Source organism: Dasypus novemcinctus, chromosome 31 (assembly GCF_030445035.2).
Source record: "Dasypus novemcinctus isolate mDasNov1 chromosome 31, mDasNov1.1.hap2, whole genome shotgun sequence".
NCBI classification, from domain to species: domain Eukaryota; kingdom Metazoa; phylum Chordata; class Mammalia; order Cingulata; family Dasypodidae; genus Dasypus; species Dasypus novemcinctus.
The window spans coordinates 23,290,766-23,314,157 of record NC_080703.1 but is presented as its reverse complement, the minus strand read 5'-3'; positions in this window follow the sequence as shown (position 1 = coordinate 23,314,157).

Here is a 23,392-nt window from a genome sequence, read left to right as displayed (position 1 = left end):
GTGTCTCCATCCACAGATAGAACACACTATGACAAGATGAGCGCTCACACACTCCCTAGAAGCCTGCCCCAGGTGTACCCTGTGCCAGATGTCCCCCATCAAACCCCTTAAACCAGTAATCCTTCCTTATTATATTACCTAAAGAGTTTTCTCAACATTATAATTTCAACCACATATCTGACAATCTCCCATGTTCACCTGCTCCCCCCAATTCCATCGACCATCTGACCCATCCTCCCAACCTCAGCCCCCCTGAAACCTGCAAAGCCCAACCCAATAGTAGCCCCTTCACTGCACAATTACTTATCTCCACCTTATCATAGATTTTGCCCTTGTGGGTGTTGGCTCACCACCTTCTTCTCCCTGTCTATTTCCTGTAAGGCTATCTTCCAGTCTCCAGCTCTCTGAGACAGCTTAATTTGCTTAATTCATATCAGAGAGTTCATGTTGCATTTGTCCTTTAATGCCTGGCTTGCTTCACTCCACATAAGGTCCTCAAGATTCATCCATGTTATTCCATGAGTTAGTACTGTATTCCTTCTTAGAGCTAAATAGTATGCCATTGTATGTATATACCACATTTCTTTATTCATTCATCTGTAGATGAGCATTTAGGTTGATTCCAACTTGGCAATAGTGAATAATGCTGCTGTGAACATAGGTGGGCACATATCAGTTCGTGTCCTTGTTTTCGGTTCTTCTGGGTATATACCCAGCAGCAGAATTGCTGGGTCATATGGCAAATCTATGACTAGTTTTTTGAGGAACTGCCAAACTGTCTTCAGGAATGGCTGGATCCTTCTACATTCCCACCAGCAGTGGATGAGGGCTCCCATTCCTCCACATCCTCTTCAACACTTACAATCCTCTGTTTTTTTAATAGCTGCCAGTCTAATGGGTGTAAGATGGTATCTCATTGTAGTTTTGATTTGCGTTTCCCTAATAGCTAGTGATTTTGAGCGTTTTTTTATGTGCTTTTTAGCCATTTGTATTTCTTCTTTGGAGAAGCATCTGTTCAAATCTCTTGCCCATTTTTAAAATGGGTTGTTCGTCTTTTTATTTTAGAGATATAGGATTTCTTTATATATGTCGGAGGTTAGGCTTCTATCAGATACATGTTACCAAATTTTTTCTTCCATTCGGTAGGCTGTCTTTTCACTTTCTTGATAAACTCCTTTGAGGTGCAAAAGGTTTTAATTTTGAGGAGGTCCCATTTATCTATTTTTTCTTTTACTACTCGTGCTTTGGGTGTGAAGTTTATGAAGCCATTTCCTATTACAAGGACCTGTAGATGCTCCCTACATTGTCTTCCAAGGTCTTAATGGTCTTGGATCTTATATTTAGATCTTTGATCCATCTTGAGTTCATTTTTGTGAAAGATGTGAGATGGTATTCCACTCTCATTGTTTTGCATATGGATATTCAGTTCTCCAAGCACTATTTGTTAAAGAGGCCATTCTCTCCCAGCTGAGTGGGCTTGGTGTCCTTGTCAAATATTAGATGACTCTGTATGTGAGGATCTATTTCAGAACTCTCATTTCAGTTGCATTGGTCAGTATGTCTATCCTTGTGCCAATACCATGCTGTTTTGACCACTATAGCTTTGTAGTGAGTTTCATAGTCAGGTAGTGTGATTCCTCAAATTACATTTTTCTTTTTCAATATATCTTTGGCTATTTGGGGCCTCTTTCACTTCCAAATAAATTTCATAGTTAGTTTTTCTAGGTCATTAAAAATACTGTGTTGATTTTTATTGGGATTGCATTAAATCTGTAGATCAGTTTGGACAGGATAGACATCTTAATGATACTTAGTCTTTCTATCCATTAACAGGGAATTTATTTAAGTCTTCTTTAATTTCTCTTAACAATGTTTTGCAGTTGTCTCTGTCTTTTACATCTTTAGTTAAATTTATTCCTTGGTATTTGATTTTAAATTACTTTTGCAAATGGTATTTTTTTCTTGATTTCCTCCTCAGTTTGCTCATTATTGGTGTACAGAAATGCTACTGATTTTTGTGCATTGATCTTATAACCTGTGATCTTTACTCATTTATAAGTTCTAGAAGTTTTGTTGTAGATTTCTCAGGGCTTTCTATGTATAAGATCATGTTGTCTGCAAATAGTGAAATTTTGACTTCTTCCTTTCTGATTTGGGTGCCTTTTATATTTATTTCTTGCCTCAGTGCTTGCGTAAGTACTTCTAATGCAATGTTAAATAGGACACATTAACTGAGGTTTTATTTCAGTGAATGCTTTTTTATTTCTAGAAATTATTTTCATTTAATATATAAATATAATATATATTAAAATATAAATATAAAATATAACATTGTATCTTTTTTCTCTAGTAGTTTCTATTATACTTTTATCTCCTTTATCATTTAAAACATACTCTCACTTCAAATTAATCCTGCTTTCCTTATGTCTTCTGACTTGTGCTTATAGTGTTTTTTTTTCCCACATGTATTTTTTATTTTATCATAAGCATATCTCCATCAGGCTGGTTGTTACTGCAAAAATTGTAGGTTGGGTTATGGAAATATCCCTTAAATTGGTTTTGTTTTTGTTTTTGCCAGATACCTAAGGGGACCACTGGTTCAGGCAGTTTTAAAAAATTTTTTAAAAATTAATTTTTTAAATAAATTAGAGAAGTTGTTGTAGGTTTACAGAACAATCATGCATAAAATACAGGAATCTCATATACCTCCCTACCACCAACACCTCACATTGGTGTGGAACATTTGTTATAATTAATGATAGCACTTTTTAAATAACTGTACTATGAATTAAAGTCCACGGTTTAACTTAAGTTTCTCTGTTTCTGTAGTGATGTTCCATAGATATTTAAAAAATTTTAATTCTGTTACCATATATGCAATCTAACATTTCCCTTTTAATGATATTCAGATATATATTTCAGTGCTGAATATATATTCAGATATATATTCAGATATATATTTCAGTTAATGGAATTTGCAATATTGTGCAATATCATCACCATCCATCACCGAAACATTTCCATCATTCCAAATAGGAATCCTGTACATTTTAAGTCTTACCTTCCCATTCCCTATCCCTACACCATCCCCTGGTAACTTATATTCTAGATTTTAACTCTGTGAGTTTGCTTATTCTAATTGTTTCAAATCAGTGTGATCATAAAATATTTTTCCTTTTGCATCTGGCTTAATCACTCAGCTTAATGTCTTCAAGGTTCTTCATGTATCAGGACTTCATTACTTTCTATGGTTGAATAATATTCCATTGTATGTATATACTACATTTTATTTATACATTTATGGATTGATAGACATTTAGGTTGCTTCCTCGGCTATTGTGAATAATGGTGTGGTGAACATTGGTGTGTAAATATCTGTTCTAGTCACTGCTTTCAGAACTTTTGGATATATTTCTAGTAGTGGGATTGGGTTATATAGTTATATAGTCATTCTGTACTTAGCTTTCTGAGGAACTGCCAAACTGTCTTCTACAGTGGCTATACCATTTTACATTGCCATCAGAAATGAAAGAATGTTCCTATTTCTCCACATCATCTCCAAAACTTGTTTTCTTTTTTTTGATAGCTTCCATTCTAATGGGCATGAAATGGTATCTCATTGTGGTTTTGATTTGCATTTCCCTGCTGGTTAATGATGTTGAGCATCTTTTCATGTGCTTTTGGCTATTTGTATATCTTCTTTTTTAAAAAAAATATTTATTTATACCCCCCCCCCCCATTGTCTGCTCTCTGTGTCCACTCGCTGTGTGTTCTTCTGTGTCTACTTATATTCTATTCTCATTAGGTGGCTCCGGGAACCAATCCTGAGACCTTCCGGAGTGAGAGAGAGGCAATCATTCTTTCGTGCCACCTCAGCTCCCTGACCGGCTGCGTCCCTTATTATCTCTTCTCTGTGTTTCTTTTTGTTGCCTCATCTTGCAGCGCCAGCTCTCCACATGGGCCAGCACTTTTGTGCAGGGCAGTGTTCCTGCACAAGGCAGTATTCTATGCAGGCCAGCACTCTGCGTGGGCCAGGCTAGCTCTCCACAAAGGCTAGCTTGCCCTCACCAGGAAGCCCTGGGCATTGAAACCTGGGCCTCTTATATGGTAGACAGGAGCCCAATTGCTTGTGCCACATCTGCCTCCATGTATACCCTCTTTGGAGAGATGTCTTTTCAAGTCTTGCCCAATTTTTAATTGAGTTGTTTGTCTTTTTTTAAGTTGAAGGATTTCTTTATATATTCTGAATATTATACCTTTATCAGATATGTAGTTTCCAAATATTTTCTCCCATTTTGTAAGTCGTTTTTTAAATTTTCATGATAAAGTCCTTTGAGGCAGAAAAGTTTTAAAATTTTGATGAGGTCCTATTTATCGATTTTTTCTTTTGTTCCTTGTGCTTTGGGTGTAAAGTCTAAGGAAGACTTGCCTAACACACTAGGGAGTTTTAAAATACATTAATTTGTGGGAATTCTCACAAATATGGGTAGTGAAAATCTTTCTCAGGCCCTTGAAAGTACAGCCTCTATAGCTTTGATATTTAACGGGAGAATTTTTTCACCCTGAGTCAGGGGAGAAATGAGCTTCCTTATTGTACTGTGCATTGGTGAGTGTCTCCCCTTCTCCCCTACACCTGCGGAATTTAGAGAGACTCAGTTTTAAAAGTTCTCTACTCCAACCCCACAAAGGCCTTGTCTGCTGTCCTTCTTTGGGCAATTAAAAAACCCAACCTCTAGATTGTTAATGGGTCTAATTTTCCCTACTCCTAGAGTTACTGCAGTATCAACTTTCCCTTTGGGGAAGAGAGGGCTGTTGGAGAAACCCACCTCCCTGAGCTGAGCCAAATGGGTTATATGCTTTTGGTTTCACTTTTCAGAAACATAGAAAGACTTAGGAGGGGCTTTGATATGTAAATCTTTTCCCTCTTTTATTTGAACCTGTAGTTAACACCATACCTGTTAAATATATGTCCCAGAGACTTAAGTCTTCAGTCTGTGCATATCTCGGTTGAACACTGCATCTCAGCAGAGTTGCAGCCAACACCTACTTTCCAGTTCATTGGATTCACCCAGGACAACTAAGAAGATGATGATGGACAACGCCCATCCCAAGCAACAGAGAGTGTCTGCAACTGCAAGCAAGACAGTTCCATTCATCTGCCCCATGGGATCTAAGCTCCCTCTCAGTCAGAAACAGAGTAGGTCTAACTATCCCCAAGTCCTCAAGATTGGGGAATGAACAATCGACTAAAATAGACTTATTATTATTCTACCATAGACTTATTATTCTAGCAATAGAAGAACTCTTATCATGATATAAAGGCAGTAGCCACCAGAGGTTCTGAGGGATGGGAGAGGGAAGAACAGGTGTAATAAGGGGGCATTTGGGGACATTGGCGTGTCCTGCATGACAGGATACAGGCCAGGGTATATTTTGCTATAACCCACAACATTGTGTGGGACAGAGGGTAAACTATAATGTAAACTGTAGTCCATGGTTAGTAGCGATGCTTCAACATGGGTTCATCAATTGTAACAAATGTACCACACTAATGAGGGATGTTGTTGATGTGGGAAAGTGTGGGAGGGGGAGGAGGTGGGGCATATGAGAATCCCCTATATGAATTTTTAAAATTTATTTTTATTGCCTTTTTAGAAAAGATACATAGATCACACAAACCCTATATTTTTGATGTAACATATATGCAATCTAAAGCTTTAAAAATAAAAATTAAAAAAAGACATGTAAATATTTCCACATTGTTTCTAGCCTTAGATTTTGTAAGGCTAATTTCTCACAAATTATGCAGCTCACTTTCCCATTGGAAGGTAGGGTGTCTGCAGTCAGTTTAGATATAGCTTGAGCATTTTACCCTTCTAGGCTGCTGTGTTGAAGAGGAGGCTGGACAAGGAAACTGGGACCAGATCCTGAGGTGTACAAAGACAGTGTGAAGGAGTTTAGATTTGGATTTTTCACTTGAGTGATTTATAACCTCTTCTTACTTATCTTTTGGTAAAAAAAAAAATTCTCAAAATATCCGAGTTTAAAAAAATTTTTAATTTAATTAGTTTATTTTACTTTATTTTTAGGAGGTACTGAGGATTGAAACCAGGTCTTCGTACCTGTGAGGCATGCACTCAACCACTGAGCTCCACCTGCTTCACAGACCCTCCTAGTTTTGAATTAAATTATTTCATTGTAATTTTTCCTAAATATGTAAATCTTGGGACTGAATCATTTTCTCCACAAAAGGAATGTTCAGGTCCCAGCCCCTGTTCCCGAGGGTGTGACCCCATTTGTAAATAGGACCGTTGAAGGAATTATTAGTTAGGATGTGCTCAAACTGAATGAGGCGGACCTTAATCCCATGTGGCTGAAGTCCTTACAAGCAACGGAGATTGGACATGGAAGAGAGGCCATGGAGGAGCAGCCAGAAGCTTCAAGTCAATGGAACCCGGCGAAGAAAGGAGAACACACCGCCATGCATATTGGCATGTGATGGGAAAGCCAAGGAACTCCAAGGATTGTTGGTTGACAGAAGATAGCCAGCCTTCTATAGCTTCTGAAACTGTGAGCCAATAAATTCCTGTTGCTAAACCAACCCATTGTATGGTATTTGTTTCAGCAGCTGGGTAACTAAAACAATAAGGCCCAATCTCCTTGTCTTTATCACTCTTATGCAATTATGACACCAAAGCAAATTTACAAATTGTTTTCAAATAAAACTTCAAAACTAAACAGCAAATAAAATGACAAAAAAAAAAATTCCATGTGTCAGATCAAGTTGTTTTGTGGAAGTGACACTGCCATTCTCAATATGACAATGGTACCATGATTAGGTAGATCTTGGTTATTTTGACTTGCTTGTGCTGTATGTCAGAGATGACACAACCATTCCACCATTTTTCTCTATTTAAACACTGAGAAACCTTAGTCTGGGCAGTGATGTGAAAGTTCCTTGACATTCATCTGGCCCCAAGCCATCACTTACTTTGCGTTTGTCTCTGAACTTTCTCTCATTAGCCTGGGAAAATTGAAATAGTACTACCTGGAGCTAATATAGTCATTAACAAATGCAAATGTGGGCACTAAAATTTCAGGATAGTACTTGGTTTTAAAGTAAAACTTCAGATCATCCAGCATATAATTATATTAAAATGTATATATCACTGAAATGAAAAGCGGAAAGATATTCTTAAAGAGATTTTGAAGTCCTTCCTGAATATGTCTGAACCTCCACAGTCTCCAGTTGAGCAACTCAAATGTATTCCAAAAGTGATGAGGTATTTAGGATATGAGGAGTGATAAGTTGGGAAGATTGCTGTGGAAAGGGATCAGTCTGAAGGCAGAGAAGAGTGGGGAGTCTGGGACAAGATTTACCTTAAAGACCAACATTGACAGTGCTAAAGTTGACAGGGACTGATGGGAGATGTCGGAGTGGATCCTGTAATGCTTTATCCAGACCCTCTTGAGGCTGATGCAGCAACTGGGAATATCTGATGTTTATGGCTCACAGTCGTGTCCTTCTCTGGGTATTGCCCTCAGTGACAGTCTTGCCCAAGGGGTCCACCCATGGTCAGTGATGGCTGATGTAGAGATACAAAGGTCACAGTTTGGAACAATATCAAAGGGTCAACTCAGCTCCAGAGCTCCCTGTAGGATTGGCTGAGGCCTCACTTGCAACTGCTTGGTGGTCAGCTTCTTTCTCCATCCATTCCTGTCATCTCACTCCCTCATAGGTCTATCTCCTGAGAGTTCTCCCGTAAAAACTTCAGTAGGCAAATCCTTATCTCAGACTCAAATTCTAGAGAACCCAATCTAAGACAGACATCAATGGTACCTGGAGACAGAATGGACGGGAGTGTTCACTGCTGTTCCCTCAGTGCTTGGCACAGTGCCTAGCACTTAATAGGTGATCAGTGATCAGCGCGTACTTGTTGGTGAATGAATGAATGATGGATTTGACGAAGTCAAGAATGACTACCGCAATTCTGGTTTTGGAAATTGATTAGACGATGAGGTCACTGGGGGCAGGGGAATATGATAAATTAAGATATCACAGACTTTCTGACGTGCATGTATTGTCTGATCCTGTGCTTTCTTCTTAAGCCTGTTTTCATGTCTTACTCCCCAGTCTCATTTCCCAACTATCTTCCCCAAGAAAACACTACGATTTTCTCGAGGTGGTTAGTGTTTCATGGAATCTCTGAAGAATTATGAGATGGTATCAGTAAGAATTAGATTTGTTGTCTCCTCCCTGACTTTCCTCCCTGATAACCTCTAGCTGAGATTCTAGGTCTCCCATTTTCCTGTGCATGTGAAGTGTGGCCCTGGCTCAGGAGTGATGAGTCTGGATTTAATGGGGCACATTGCGCATCAATACATAAAATGACAATAATTAGATTGAAGGAGGGGAGGAAGTGCTTGGTTCTCTGATTGTTCCAAATTTCATTTCCGGAGGTGTCCAGGGAGTGCTTTCATGGTGGAGACAGGAGCATTACCATTTTAACGAGCCCACTCTCCCCGTAGTTTATGGCTCCCTTTCACCCACGGCAAATCTGATGGGCAATTGCTTTCCCTCTTAAGGTGGCCTTTCTGGGATCTGAGATTAGGTTAGACACTCCTCCCCACTGTCAGGCAGTCTCATAAAACCTGTAATGGCTCCTTCCTTTAATTGGAATTCCAGACCATTAAGTAATGGCCTAATTTGCTGCCATGGACTATTTCTCATATTGATTTTGCCAAAGGTAAGAAGCAAACCAGATCCGGGTATGGGTCTCCTATGTTGTGATTCTTTTTTCTTTTATTAGAGAAACTGTAGGTTTACCGAAAAATCATACAGAAAATAGAGAGTTCCCATATACCACCTTATTATGGAAAAGCTTGCCTTATATATGGTACATTTGTTATAGTTGATAAGAGAACATTTTTTATAATTGTACTATTAACTATAGTACATGGTTTATGGTAAGGTTCACTGTTTGTGTTGTATAGTCCTGTGTTTTAAAAAAGTTTTTATTGTACTAATATCTGTACAGCCTACTTCAGTGCTATTCATTGTTTCTAAGTGCTATCATTACCACCATCTATTAGCAGAATTTTTCCATTACCCCAAATAGAAACACTGTACAATTAAAGCATTAACTCCCTAACCCCACCCCACCCATAGGTAACCTAACCAACATTATAGTTTCTGACTTTATGAATTTGCGTATTTTAATTACTTCATATCAGCAAGATAATGTAATATTTGTCCTTTTGTGTCTGGCTTATTTCACTCAACATGGTGCCTTCAAGATTCGTCCATATTGTCACATTTCAGGACTTCATTCCTTTTCACAGCTGAATAATATTTCATTGTATGTTTATACCACATTATATGTTTCTATCCATTGGTTGCTGGACACTTGGATTGCTTCCATTTTTTGGCAGTTGTGAATAATGCTGTTGAGAACATTGGTGTGCACATATCTATTTGAGTCCCTGCTTTCAGTTCTTCTGGGTATATACCTAGTAGTGGATTTCCAGGTTATATGGTAATTCTATATACTTAGCTTTCTGTGGAACTGCCAAACTATCTTCCATAATGGCTGCAGCATTCTACGTTGCTACCAACAATGAATTAGTGTTCCTATTCCTCACATCCTCTCCAAAACTTGAAATTTTCCATGTTTTTAAGTAGTGGCCATTCTAGTGGGTGTGAAATGGTATTTCATTGTTTTTCTTTTTTTCCTTTTTTTTTATTTGAGAAGTTGTGGGTTTACAGAGCAATCATGCATAAAATATCAGATTCTTATATATCACCCTATTCCTAACATCTTGCATTGGTATGGTACATTTGTTACAATTGATGAAAGCACACTTTAAAAATTATAGGATTTACCATAGTCTCTGGTTTAAGTTAGGATTCACTGTATTGTGCAGTTCCATGGATTAAAAAAAAAATTAGTCTAGTAATGTACATACAACCTAAAATAGCACCCCTTTTAGCCACGTAAAAATACATAATTCAGTGCTGGAAATTATGTTCACAAGGTTGTGCTATATCACCACCATCCATTACCAAGCATTTTCTATTTCATTGTGGTTTTTTTTCCTTTTTACAGAAACAGGCACTGAACAGTGTACATACAGTACAGAGAGCTTTTCACAAAATGAACACAGTCACTAAAACTACCACCAACATTAAGAAACAAAACATTACCAGCACACCAGAAGCACCTGTATTTTCCCTTCCATCTCCTTCTGGGACACAAATAATATGAATGTTTGTATGTTTTGCATTCAATGAGACTCTGTTCCAGTTGTCCCATTCTCTTTTCTTTCTGTTTCCTGTCTTTTCCAGTTCAGATGTTCTGTCTTTGAAATCACTAATTCTGTCTTCAAGCAATTCGCATCTGCTTTTATGTGCCTCTAATATATTTTTGATCTTATCCATTATGTCTTTCATTCCCATAAAGTCTGTTACTTTTCTTTGCAGGCTTTCAAATTGTTCTCTATGCTCTCACAGTGTCTTCCCAACATCCTTTATTTCTTTAGTTATATTTTCCTTAAATTTTTTGAAGTGATTTAGGAGAGTTGTGTGATTATCACTAATTGTCTTAAATCCTGTATCTCTTTAGGATATTTCGTTAGTTCTTTTGGCTAGGCCATTTCTTCCTTTTTCCTAGTATGGCTTATGGTTTTTTGCTGATGTCTAGGAGTCTAAATATGTGGGTGAATTTACTCTGATAGCCAATTTCTCTCTCACCTTTTTTTTTTTCAAAGCTCTTCTTTGATATTTGGTTCAACTTATTCTCAGTCTTTAAAATTGCCTGGCTTAAATTATCAAATTTGGACCAGCGACTCACTAGTGGGGTGCAGATTTTCTCCCAGGTGTTAGGATACAGGTAGACCATGGAACAGTTTTTCTCTCATTGTGGTTTTGATTTGCTTTTCCCTAATGGCTAATCATATGTAAAATCTTTTCATGAGTTTTTGGCCATTTGTATGTCATTTTTGGAGAAATGTCTACTTTGCCCATTTTAAAATTGGGTTGTATTTTTGTTGTTGAGTTGTAGGATTTCTTTCTATATTCTGGATAATATACCTTATGAAGTATGTGGTTTTGAAATATTTTCTCCCATTTTGTAGGTTTTCATTTTACTTTCATGACACACAGAAATTTTTAATTTTGATGAGGTTCATTTATCTATTTTTTTCATTTTGTGGCTGTGCTTTGGGTATAAAGTAGAATAACAACTAACAACAACATTGTCTAATATATGATCCTGAAGATGCTTCCCTATGTTTTCTCTTAGGAGTTTTATAGTTCTGATTATTGTCTATAGGTCTTTGATCCATTTGATCCATTACACATTTAATGGTGTAAGGTAGGGGTCTACCTTCACTCTTGCATATGAACATCCAGTTTTCTCAGCACTATTTGTTGAAGAGACTATTTTTTTTCTAATTGAGTAGACTTGGCACACTTGTCAAAAATCAGTTGGCCATAAATGTGAAGGTTGATTTCTGAAATCTCAGTTCTATTCCATTGGTCTTTATGTCTGTCTTTGTGCCGGTACCATGCTGTTTTGATTACTGTGGCTTGATATAATTTTTAAGATCAGGAAATGTGAGTTCTCCAACTTCATTCTTCTTTTTCAAGATAGTTTTGACTATTCAGGACCCCTTGTCCTTCCATCTAAATTTGATGATCAGCTTTTCCATTTTTGCAAAGAAGGCTGTTGGAATTTTGATTGGGATAGCATTAAATCTGTAAATCGTTTTTGGTAGATTTGACATCTTAACAGTATTTAGTTTTCCAATCCGTGAGCATGGAATACCCTTCCATTTATTTAGGTTGACTTTGATTTGTTTTAACAATAATTTGTAGTTTTCTGTGTACAGGTCCTTTACATCTTGGTCAAACTGATTCCTAGATATTTAATTCTTTTAGTTGCTATTGTAAATGGATTTGTTTTCTTGATTTTGTCTTCCAGTTGTCCATTACTAGCGTATAGAATCACAAATGATTTTGGATTTTTATATTGTACCCCACTACTTAACTGAATTCATTTATTCTGGTACGTTTGTTGTGGATTTGTCAGGATTATTCATATATAGGATCATGTTGTCTGCAAACGGGGAAAGTTTTGCTTCTTCCTTTCCAATTTGGATGTCTTTATTTCTCTCTTGCCTAATTGCTTTATTTAGAACTTCTAGTACAAAGTTGATAACAGTGGTGACGTGGCATCCTTACCTTGTCCCTAATCTTGGGAGGAAGGCTTTTAATCTTTCATTCTTAAGTCTGATGTCAACTGTGCTTTTTTCATACATGCCCTTTATCATATTGAGAAAGTTTCCTTGTGTTCCTAGTTTTCTAAGTGTTTTTTTTCCCTCCATGGTGCAGTGCTGGATTTTGTCAAATGCCTTTTCTGTTTCAACTGAGATGATCATGTGGATTTTTTCTTCATTCTGTTAATGTGGATTATTACATTAGTTGAATTTCTTATGTTGAACCATGCTTGCATACATGGATTATATACCCCTTGATCATGATGAATAATTCTTTTAATGTGCTGTTGGATTTGGTTTACTTGTTTTTGGGGGAGAATTTTTCCATTTATATTCATAAGGGATATTGGACTGTAATTTCCTTTTCTTGTAGTGACCTTATCTGGCTTTGCTTGAGGGTGATGTTGATCTCATAGAATGAGTTACAAGTGGCCCTCCCCTTCAATTTTTTTGGAAAAGTTTAAGCAGCACTGGAGTTAATCCTTCTTGGAATCTTTGATAAAATTCACCTGTGAAGACATCTGGTCCTGGGCTTTTCTTTGTTTGGGGGTTTTTGATTACTGACTCGATTTCTTTACTAGTAATTTTTTAAAGGGAATTTTTTATTTTTAATTATTTTTAGTTTTTTTGTTTTGAAGATACATAGATCACAAAAAATCTTACGTTAAAAAATATAAGAGGTTCCCATATACCCCACATCCCACCACTCCAGTTCCTCCCACATCAACAACCATGTGGGATCTAAGCCCTCTCTCAATATAGAGGTGGAATGGACATCACAATCCCAGGGTCCACAGGATGGAGGAATAAAATATGGATTAGAGTGGACTCACTGGTATTCTACTATAGAACTATTGTGCCTAGTAATGGAAGAAACAGTAGCATTGATCTGGAAAAAGTGGCCATGGTAGTTGCTGAGAGCAGGGAGATGGGAGAAGAGATGTGATGGGGGGGTGGGGATTTTCAGGACTTGGAGTTGTTCTAAATGATATTGCAGGGACAGATACTGGACATTATATATCCTACCATAACAAAATGAAAGTACTGGGGTGCGTGTAAACTACAATGTAGACTATAATCCATGCAGTGCAGCAGTGCTCCAAAATGATGAAAGAAGTTGTTGATGTAATTAATTTTAAAAAACATGTTCTGTTTCTTCTTGAGTCAGTGTAGGTTGTTTGTGTGTTTTTAGGGATATGTCCATTTCATCTAGTTTATCTAATTCATTGATGTACAGTTGATACACTGTTGATAGTATCCTCTTATCATCCTTTTTATTTCTGTGGGGTCAGTAGTAATGTCTCCCTTTTCATTTCTGATTTTAGTTATTTGTGATTTAGTTATCATCTTTCTTTTTTCTTTTTCAGTCTAGCTAAAGGTTGTAAATTTTATTCATCTTTTCATAAATCAACATTTCATTTTTTAAAAATATAATAAACTTTATTTTAAAAGAGGTTTTAGATTACAGAAAAGATACATTGAAAGTATGAGGGATTCCCATGTACTCTCCTCCCTCTCCCACATGATCCCCTATTTTTAAAAAATGTAGCAGTACAATTTATTATGATGTATCTGTAAATTCCACTCATAAAAAAAATGCACATTTAAAAAAAATGACTCATTTGTGGTAAGGACTAACCTACCTACAGTAATAATCTAAAAAAAATAAAACCACTATTGTGACATGTATCAGTACTTCACACACCTAACAAATACTGAAGAGACAACTACCATTGTTAGAACTTCTTTAAAGCCAAAAACTGAAGCACAAATCAAAATTAAGAGAAACTTCAGAACGTTCACATTTGCATGCATTTTTGGTGAACATTCAAAGATTCCATGTATAACAAAACCACAATTTTGAAACAAAATGAATAGTTAAGACCTGTGACAAACTTACTCTACAGAAGTAAGGAAACAGACAGGATAGTAACAGCAGTATATTTCTAGGAGAGAAAGCAATCACTTATTTCCTTTATTCTAAAACAAAAGTCAATTAGTCAACATTTTAATAATGCTTACCAAGTTATTTACTATTCAAGAATTTGTTTTTCAAGTTGTGTCTTTAAAATATATCCATCCATACATTTGGATTAAATAAAATTTATGCATCAAAAACATTTTGCTCAGATTTCTAATCTTAAGTATTAATATAAACCATAACTTCTCAAAGCATAGTCCAAATAGTATACAATAACACTACCATTTAGATTTATATGCCTCATTTGAAAAACTCATCTTACAAACAGGAGTTTTGCCCTGTTTCTCCAGAATAAGTATTCCTATGTCTAAAACTTTATTTATTTATTTTTTTTAAATTTTTTTATTTTTTATTGACTTTGTAATAATATTACATTAAAAATATATATGTGAGGTCCCATTCAACCCCACCCCCCCACCCCCCCTCTCCCCCCCCCCCAACAACACTCGTTCCCATCCTCATGACACATCCATTGGATTTGGTAAGTACATCTTTGGGCACCTCTGCACCTCATATACATTGGTTCACATCATGGCCCATACTCTCCTCTATTCCATCATGTAGGCCCTGTGAGGATTTACAATGTCCGGTGATTACCTCTGAAGCACCATCCAGGGCAGCTCCATGTCCCGAAGACGCCTCCACCTCTCATCTCTTCCTGCCTTTCCCCATACCCTTTGTCCATTATGTCCACTTTTCCCAATCCAATGCCACCTCTTCTATGTGGACACTGGATTGGTTGTGTCCATTGCACCTTTATGTCAAGAGGAGGCTCAGATTCCACCTGGATGCTGGATGCAATCCTCCCATTTTCAGTTGTAATCACTCTAGGCTCCATGGTGTGGTGGTTGTCCTTCTTCACCTCCATCTTAGCTGAGTGTGGTAAGTCCAATAAATCAGATTGTAGGTGCTGGAGTCTGTTGAGGCTCAGGATCTGGCTATCACATTGTCAGTCCAGAGATTCAAATCCCCTAAATATATCTTAAACCCCAACATTAACTGCACCTCCAGCACATTAGCATGAAAGTCTTATGAAGGGAGATCCCATCTGAGTCCAGATTCATCACACATAAACACCATTTCCAAAGAGGGGCCATCTGCCCTGGTAGTTAACCCCATCGGCCATGACCATAACTCCCATGGGTCTCTTTAGCCCTCAAAGGAACCAATATCTGGGGGTTGTATCTGCTTTATCTGTCTCTCTGACTCTGCTCAGTTGTGCATGAGAGCAAACCTTCTGCCAGCCTCCAGACTCTTTTTTAGAAACTCGTAGCCATATAAACTCATTTCTCCTTTCCATTTCCCCCTTACTTTAGGTCAAACAGCATTTTAAAGTCATGGTATTTTATGTAGACATGGATATTCTGCTGATCCGCATTGAAGCTTCCGTATAAGGTCATTTTCCAGTTGCATCATCAGTTGGTAGTTGATAGTGGTCCCTCGTTGCCAGGGAGGCTCATCCCTGGGTGTCATGTCCCACGCTGGGGGGAAGGCATTGCATTTACATGCTGAGTTTGGCTTCGAGACTGGCCACATTTGAGTAACATGAAGGCTGACAGAAGGAAATTCCCAGGCACAAAGTTGCTCTAGGCCTTGTTATTATTTTGGGTTTATCAGCTCACAAGCATAGTCATTAGTATCAGGGGCTCACTGTTGAACCCTCACTCCCTCCCGGTCCCCACCACTGTACCTGGGAGACTGTCGCTGCTCCCCTAGGGACCACGACAGAGCACCACTGGCCAGGAACCCAGTACCCCCCCTACTGTGGTTTTTAATTGTTGCCACTATGAGTATATCCAAACATTACCATGCACCCTGGACATATGTTCTGTACAGCTCCCTGTCAGTCATATATCACCTGTCATTGGTATCCCATACCAGTATCCCTCCATTGCCATTGTTGAAACACTCTGTGATCCAGAACTCCCCGAAATTTGAAGCCCAATATAATGTCATGGTCCCTTACTAGGGAATGGCATATAGCGATGAGTTTAAAGGATAGATAAAGAACTTGGATAAAGTTAGATAAAGAACTTAGATAAAGAATGTTGACTTGAAAAAATTCCACATCCTATCCTTTCCCCCCCCCCCCCCTAATTATTCAGCATTTCTTCGTAGGAGTCCTAGACCACAGCAATGCATATATATAATATACAGCACTCCCATACATCCACCACAACACCTTTTTCCTTCCACAGCGATACTCTTACACCCTATTCACATCATATTTACTTAAGGTGATGTACAGAGTCTGAGATATTAGCTTTCTAACATGGTAATATCTGTGCTTACATTATGGTGCATACTTTAGGATACACAGTTCTTTACATTTTTAGTTCTCCTATGTTTTACATTATGGTTTACATTATCAGTCTGTCGTCTCCTATATGTTATGTTGTAATATTACATGTTTTATATCCATCCTTATGTACTCTCAAGAAACTCCTCCCTTGCCCCCCATTTACTTTGGTTCCACACATTTAACGTCCATTTTCCCTTCCACCTTGGTGCCCACAGTGACAGCCAACCTCCGTTTCCTGAGGGGTCACTTCCAGAGATAGATGGAATAGTGTTTAGGGCCTAACTTGCTCATCTGCCCCAATGCCCTGGGAGCCACCCTTTCTCTCGAGGGATAGAGTTCCCTCTATTTGGTGGCATTAGTCCTCCCCAGGATGTGGGTCCACCCCCACTCTCACTACTTGGGATTCTACCCCATGGTGTCACCCACTCTGGCAGAATGAGCATTTAGACATTCCCCAGGAGCCCGTCCTGCATCAGACCCTCCCCTCTGAGCATTCTAAACAGGTAACCCTCTTTATTATATTTTGATATTATTTTCTCGGCATTTTACTCTCCACCACCTCCTAACCCTCTCCTGTGTTCATATGCTACCCCTCCCTCCCCCCACTTTTGGGCAACATTACCCAACCGTCCCTCCCCAGCCACCCTCAAACCCGTAAAGCCCCAACCAAAGGCAACCCCTTGCCCCCCTTTTATCTCTTCTTTGTGTTCATACTTACCACCATCTCGTCTTAAGTTCCACCCCTGCAGACATCGGCTCATATCCTTCCTCCACCCTCCGATTTCCTGTAAGCCTATCGTTCAGTCTCTTGCTATCTAGGGCAGCTTGGTTATTTCATATCATTGAGGTCATGTAGTATTTGTCCTTCAATGTCTGGGTTGCTTCACTCAACATAAGGTTCTCAAGATTCATCCATGTTATCACATGTGTTTGTAGTGTGCTTGTTCTTAGAGCTGAGTAGTATTCCATTGTGTGTATATACCACATTTTATTGATCCACTCATCTGTTGATGGGCATTTGGGTTGATTCCAACTTTTGGCAATAGTGAACAATGCTGCTATGAACATTGGTGTACATATATCGGTTTGTGTCCTTGTTTTCAGTTCTGCTGGGTATATACCCAGCAGTGGTATTGCTGGGTCATATGGCAAATCTATGGCTAGTTTTTTGAGAAACCGCCATACTGTCCTCCAGAATGGTTGGATCCTTCTGCATTCCCACCAGCAGTGGATGAGTGTTCCCCTTCCTTCACATCCTCTCCAGCACTTGTATTCTTCTGTTTTTTTCATAGCTGCCAATCTTATGGGTGTAAGATGGTATCTCATTGTAGTTTTGATTTGCATTTCCCTGATAGCTAGAGATTTGGAACATTTTTTCATGTGCTTTCTTGCCATTTGTATTTCTTCTTCGGAGAAGTGTCTGTTTAAGTCTTTTTCCCATTTTTTAAATGGGTTGCTTATCTTTTTATTTTCAAGATATAGGAGTTCTTTATATATGCAAGTTATAAGTTTCTTATCAGATATATGATTGCCAAATATTTTCTCCCACTGTGTGGGCTCCCTTTTTACTTTCTTGACAAACTCCTTTGAGGTGCAGAAGGCTTTAATTTTGAGGAAGTCCCATTTATCTATTAGTTCTTTTGCTGCTCGTGCTTTTGGTGAGATATTCATAAATCCATTTCCTATTACAAGGTCCTGTAGATGTTTCCCTACACTGCTTTCTAAGGTTTTTATGGTCTTGGCTCTTATATTTAGGTCTTTGATCCATCTTGAGTTGATCTTTGTATAAGGTGTGAGATGGTAATCCTCTTTCATTTTTCTACCTATGGCTATCCAGTTCTCCAGACACCATTTGTTGAATAGGCCACTGTCTCCCAATTGAGAGGGTTTGGTGGCTTTATCAAATATTATGTGGCTATATATGTGAGGTTCTATATCAGAGCTTTCAATTCGATTCCATTGGTCTATGTGTCTTTCCTTATGCCAATACCATGCTGTTTTCACCACCGTAGCTTTATAGTATGTTTTGAAGTCAGGTAGTGTGATTCCTCCAATTTCGTTTTTCTTTTTCAGTATGTTTTTGGCTATTCGGGGTCTCTTTCCTTTCCAAATAAATTTCATAGTTAGTTTTTCTAGTTCCTTAAAGAAGGCTGCGTTGATTTTTATTGGGATTGCATTGAATGTGTAGATCAGTTTTGGTAGGATAGACATCTTAATAATGTTCAGTCTTCCTATCCATGAACAAGGAATATTCTTCCATTTATTTAGGTCTTCTTTGATTTCCTTGAACAATCTTGTATAATTCTCATTGTATAAGTTCTTTACCTCTTTAGTTAAATTTATTCCTAAGTATTTGATTTTTTTATTTACTATTGTGAATGGTATTTGTTTCTTGATTTCCTCCTGATCTTGCTCATTATTGGTGTACAGAAATGCTACTGATTTTTGCGCATTGATCTTATAACCTGCGACTTTACTAAACTCATTTATGTGTTCTAGAATCTTCGTTGTAGATCTCTCAGGGTTTTCTATGTATAGGATCATGTCATCTGCAAATAATGAAATTTTGACTTCTTCCTTTCCAATTTGAATGCCTTTTATTTCTGGTTCTTGCCTCAGTGCTCGTGCAAGTACTTCTAAGACAATGTTAAATAGGAGCGGAGACAGTGGGCATCCTTGTCTTGTTCCTGAGTTTAGAGGGAAGGAGTCTAGGATTTCTCCATTGTAAACAATATTGGCTTTAGGTTTTTCATATATACTCTTTATCATGTTCAAAAAATTCCCTTGTATTCCAATCTTTTGGAGTGTTTTTATCAAGAAAGGGTGCTGTATTTTGTCAAATGCTTTTTCTGCATCAATAGATATAATCATGTGATTTTTTTCCTTCAATCTGTTTATATGGTGTATTACGTTGATTGATTTTCTTATGTTGAACCATCCTTGCATACCTGGGATGAATCCCACTTGGTCGTGGTGTATAATACTTTAATGTATTGTTGAATACGATTAGCAAGTATTTTGTTAAGTATTTTTGCGTCTAGGTTCATCAGAGAAATTGGTCTGTAATTTTCCTTTCTTGTGATGTCTTTGTTTGGCTTTGGTTCTAGGGTAATGTTGGCATCATAGAAGGAGTTGGGTAATGTTCTTTCCGTTTCGATGTTTTGGAATAGTTTCAGCAGGATTGGTGTCAGTTCTTTCCGGAATGTTTTGTAGAATTCACCTGTGAAGCCATCTGGCCCTGGGCTCTTCTTAGTTGGGAGATTTTTGATAACTGATTCTATCTCTCTGCTTGTGATTGGTTTGTTAAGATCATCAATTTCTTCTTTCGTCAATATGGGCTGCTTATGTGTTTCTAGGAATTTGTCCATTTCCTCTAGATTGTCATTTTTGTTGGAATATAGTTTTTCAAAATATCCTCTTATGATAGTCTTTATTTCTGTTGGGTCAGTGGTGATATCGCCTTTCTCATTTCTTATTTTGTGTATTTGCATCTTCTCTCTTTTTTTCTTTGTTAGTGTTGCTAAAGGTTTGTCAATTTTGTTAATCTTCTCAAAAAACCAGCTCTTGGTCTTGTTTATCTGTTCAAGTGCTTTCTTATTTTCTATTTCATTTAGTTCTGCTCTTATCTTTGTTATTTCCTTCCTTCTTCTTCCTGTTGGGTTACTTTGTTGTTGTTTTTCTAATTCCTTCAAATGTGCAGTTAGTTCTTCAATTTTTGCTCTTTCTTCTTTTTTGATATATGAATTTATGGCTATAAACTTCCCTCTCAGTACTGCTTTTGCTGCATCCCATAAATTTTGGTATGTTGTGTTATCATTATCATTTGTTTCAAGGTAGTCATTGATTTCTTTTGAGATTTCCTCTTTGACCCACTGTTTTTCTAAGAGTGTGCTGTTTAATTTCCAAATCGTGGTGTGAAATCTGGGCTTCTGTCCCTTGCAAATCTCCAGCTTGACTCCACTGTGGTCAGAGATAATGTTTTGTATGATTTCAATCTTTCTGAATTCGTTCAGCCTTTCTTTGTGGCCTAGCATATGATCTATCTTGGAGAATGATCCATGTGCGCTTGAGAAAAATGTATATCCTGCTGTGTTTGGGTGTAGCGATCTATATATGTCTATTAGATCGAGCTCCTCTAATATACTATTCAGATGTTTTGTTTCTTTGGTGATTCTCTTTTGAGATGTTCTGTCCAGAGTTGATAGTGGTGTATTAAAATCCCCCACTATAATTGTAGATGTATCTATTCTTTCACTTAGTTTTTCCAGCGTTTGCCTGACGTATTTAGAGGCACCCTTGTTAGGGGCATAGATATTTATGATTGTTCGATCTTCTTGACAGATTTTCCCTTGGACTAAAATGTAGTATCCTTCTTTGTCTCTCACAATTGTTTCACATTTAAAGTCTATTTTGTCTGATATTAATATAGCTACTCCTGCCTTTTTTTGGTTATTGTTAGCTTGTATGATTGTTTTCCAGCCATTCACTTTCAATCTCCATGCGTCTCTGGGTCTAAGATGTGTCTCTTGTAGACAGCATATGGATGGGTTATATTTCCTTATCCAATGTCCCAGTCTGAATCTTTTGATAGGTGAGTTTAATCCGTTGACATTCAGTGTTATTACTATCAAGGAATTATTTGTGTTAGCCATATTTTGATTGGATTTGTGTTTGTCATATTTTGTTTGTATATTTTTTTTGTCTTTTTTTTTTGTTGTTGTTGGTCTTATACTCTCCTCCAACTTTGCCTTTCCTGTTTTTTCCTTTCTTCCTGCAGAACTCCCTTTAGAATTTCTTGAAGGGGAGGTTTCTTGTTGGTGTACTCTTTCAGTTTCTGTTTGTCTGTGAATATTTTGAACTCTCCATCATGTTTGAATGCTAGTTTAGCTGGATAGAGTATTCTTGGTTGGAAGTTTTTTTCCTTTAGTACCTTGACTATATCATACCACTGTCTTCTTACCTCCATGGTTTCAGAAGAGAAATCAGCACTTAATCTAATTGAGCTTCCCTTGTATGTGATGGTTTTCTTTTCTCTTGCTGCTTTTAGGATTTTCTCTTTGTCTTGAGCCTTGGATAATTTGATAAGTATATGTCTTGGGGTGGGCCTGTTGGGGTTTATGACTTGTGGAGTGCGCTGTGCTTCTTGGATATGTACATCTGTCTCTTTCAGTAGATTTGGGAAGTTTTCAGCCATTATTTCCTGCAACACTCCTTCTGACCCCTTTCCCTTCTCTTCACCTTCTGGAATGCCTATAATACGTATGTTTGAGCGTTTTGCATTGTCATTCAGGTCCCTAAATCCTAATTGGATTTTTTCTATCTTCTTATTGACCCCTTCTACTATCTGTTTGATTTCTGAGGTACTGTCTTCCACATCACTAATTCTCTGCTCTGTCTCTTCTAGTCTGCTGATATTTGCTGCAAGTGTATTTTTGATTTCTTGAACTGTGGTGTTCATTCCCATCATATCTGTTATGTTTTTGCGTATGTCTGCAATTTCCCCTCCAAGTGATGTCTTCATGTTGTTAACCTCTTTCATTACTGCATCAAATTTGTCGGTGATAAATGTTCTGAGTTCTTTCATTGCTTGTGCCAAGTTTTGCTCCCCTTCGTGATTATTGGTTTGTTGATTGGATTCAGTCATGTTTTCCTGATTATTGGTTTGGTTTGTAGATTTTTGTTGCTTTCTGGTCATCTCTTTATTTTGACAAATTTAATCAGTTCCTTAGCTTCTTTGTCTGCTTTTGGAGGTTAATTAGTTGTTATTTTTGCATAGGTGTTATATCTTCTCTTTGTCACTTTTTTCTTCTTACTCAAGTTACTTGTTGTTGGTTAAGTTCACTTTAGAAGAAAGTATTAGTGTTGGGGAAAGGCAATTGTGTCAGCAAGGGTAAAGTGTAAAGTGGTATTGGTAATGTATGTTAACAAAGCAAGAATATGAGATCTGGGAGGATGGAGGTTAGATTCATGTAGATTGTATAGAGTTATAGCTGTAGGTAGAGTATCTTTTATGAAGTAGATGACTGAATATAGGCGGAATATGGTATGAACTACAAAGCTATTGTTTTCATGAGAGAAGGAAAAAGAAAAGAAAGGTAATAGTTTCAAGAGTGGATAACAGACAGAAAACAGAACAAAGGTATTAGAAATTAAGAGTTAGACACTTTGTGGATCAAAGAATGGGAGGTGGGGGGTGGAATATAGGAGAGACAGTAGATGATAGTGGTTATCAAGATGCAGGGGAAGAGGGATAGTGTAGGTAGCCTAAATCAGTTCACACAGAAATGAGGCAGTGGAGGATGGGAAAACCCAGCAAATGTGAGGTGTTCCCTGTAGCACGTATTGTGTACTTGAATTAAAATAAAATAAGTGGAAAATGAGGGACAAGAGGGAAAGAGAGAACCGAAAAAAAGAAAAAAAACACTAATTATAATAAAGAAAAAAAGAAAGACAAGAAGAAAGGAAGAAAGAAAAAGAGGATAGGCAAACGGTGGGGAACAGATGGGGGGAGAGAGATACAGGTATACACGTGTCACAATTGCAACACTATCTAAAACAACAACCAAAAAAAACCCCTAAATATCTGTATAAAAAAAAAAAAAGGACTTTGGGGGAGACGCTAGGAGAAAAGACTAGGGGATAATGCAATATTAGCAATCAGGGCGTCAAAAAGAGTAAAAAATAAGATAAAGTGAAAATAAAAACAAAACAATATGAACCAATAAAGATAAAACGCAAACGTTAAGGTCCAGGGCACTCAAGGACCCCAGGTAGACCCCAGAGCGTGATGGATTCAGGGGTGGAAAGTCTGAGACACTGAAGACTCAAGAGGT